The sequence below is a fragment of the Dromiciops gliroides genome, chromosome X, assembly GCF_019393635.1.
Source record: "Dromiciops gliroides isolate mDroGli1 chromosome X, mDroGli1.pri, whole genome shotgun sequence".
Lineage (NCBI taxonomy): Eukaryota > Metazoa > Chordata > Mammalia > Microbiotheria > Microbiotheriidae > Dromiciops > Dromiciops gliroides.
Genome location: NC_057867.1, coordinates 28,875,671 through 28,877,071, shown reverse-complemented (window position 1 = coordinate 28,877,071; position 1,401 = coordinate 28,875,671).

Here is a 1,401-nt window from a genome sequence, read left to right as displayed (position 1 = left end):
AGCTGCAGCTGGGGGGGGGGGGGGCTGTGCTCTCGAGCCTCATGCCTCAGCACAGGCCATCCGGGATCCTTCAGATAGCTCTGCTCAGGTCGAGGGAGCTGGGGGCTTTTTTTCCCCCCAACTCCATCTGACCTGGTCTTGTATAGCCCACGGGGCTTTTTCCGCTCAGCTGAAGCTGAGGAGGAGGGGGAGAGACCCTGAGGGCCTAAGGCTTTTTAATCTCAGCCTAAAGGTAGGGTCCCCAAATCAAAATAAATTTCCACAGAAGGAAAGAAAGAGGTAAGAAAGAAAGAAGGAAAGAAGGAAAGGAAGAAAAGAGGAAAGAAACAGAAAAGAATGAAAGGAGAGAGGAAGAAAAAAGAAGGTAGGAACAAAGGAAGGGTAGAAGAAAGAAGGAAGGAAAGATAAAAGACAGATGAAAGAAAAGGAAAACTGAAAGGAAAGCTATAAAGAGAGGGCAAAGGAAGAAAAGAGTAAAGAAAGAAAGAAGGAAGGAAGGGGGAGGGAAAGGAAGGAGGGAAGGAAGGAAGGAAAGATGAAAAAGGAAGGAAGAATAAAGAATGAAAAAAAAGTAGAAAGGAAGGGAAGGAAGGAAAAAGGAAAGATGGAAAAATAAGAAGGAAGAGTAAATAAAGAAGAAAGGAGGTAAGGATGAAAGGACAGAAGGAATGAAAGGGAAGAAAGGAGTAAGGGAAGAAGGGAGGGAAGGAAGAAGTGACATGGGGCTAAATTAGGTTATTAGGATAAATTAGGACATTGGGATAACTCAAGTTTTCTCCTCAAGAAGCCAACGCAAAGGACAGACACACCTAAGGAGTAAGGGGAGATAAGTCCATTAGGCTTGGCTACTACCTGAGCTTGGAGACAGAGATAACTGCAGAGGTCAGGACTATCATTCCCCCCCCCCCCCAAAAAAAAATCCCCCTGACTCTCGGTCATCTTTCCCCCCCCAAAGGGCACTTTCCATTGTCAGGTGATCACCCCATCTATCGTCTTAAAAAACTTTGGCCTTTCTTCTGTTTGAGGAGAAAGAAGTTTAAGCCCTCTCCTCCCCTGGAGGCCAAGTCTTCCACTTCCCTCTAGGTCACTTTCTCTAGTGCCCAATAAAGGACCCTTTGAATCCTGACTGGACGGGGTGTAAGAGTGTACTTCTTTATGGAGGAATACCTAAGGACCTCCCCACTGACAGAAGGAAGGGAATGTGGGAAGGGAGGAAGGAAAAAGGAGGGAAGAAAAGAGTGAAGAATGAAAAAAGAAAGAAAGGAGGGAGGGAGGAAGGAAGGAAGGGGGAGGTGACAGAGGTGATGGAGGGGGGGGAGCTGGCCGGAGCTGCCCCGCCCCCAGCCTTCGCAGGCCCCGCCCCCAGGGCCCTGGGAAGCCTTAGCCCCTAAGGCTCCGCCC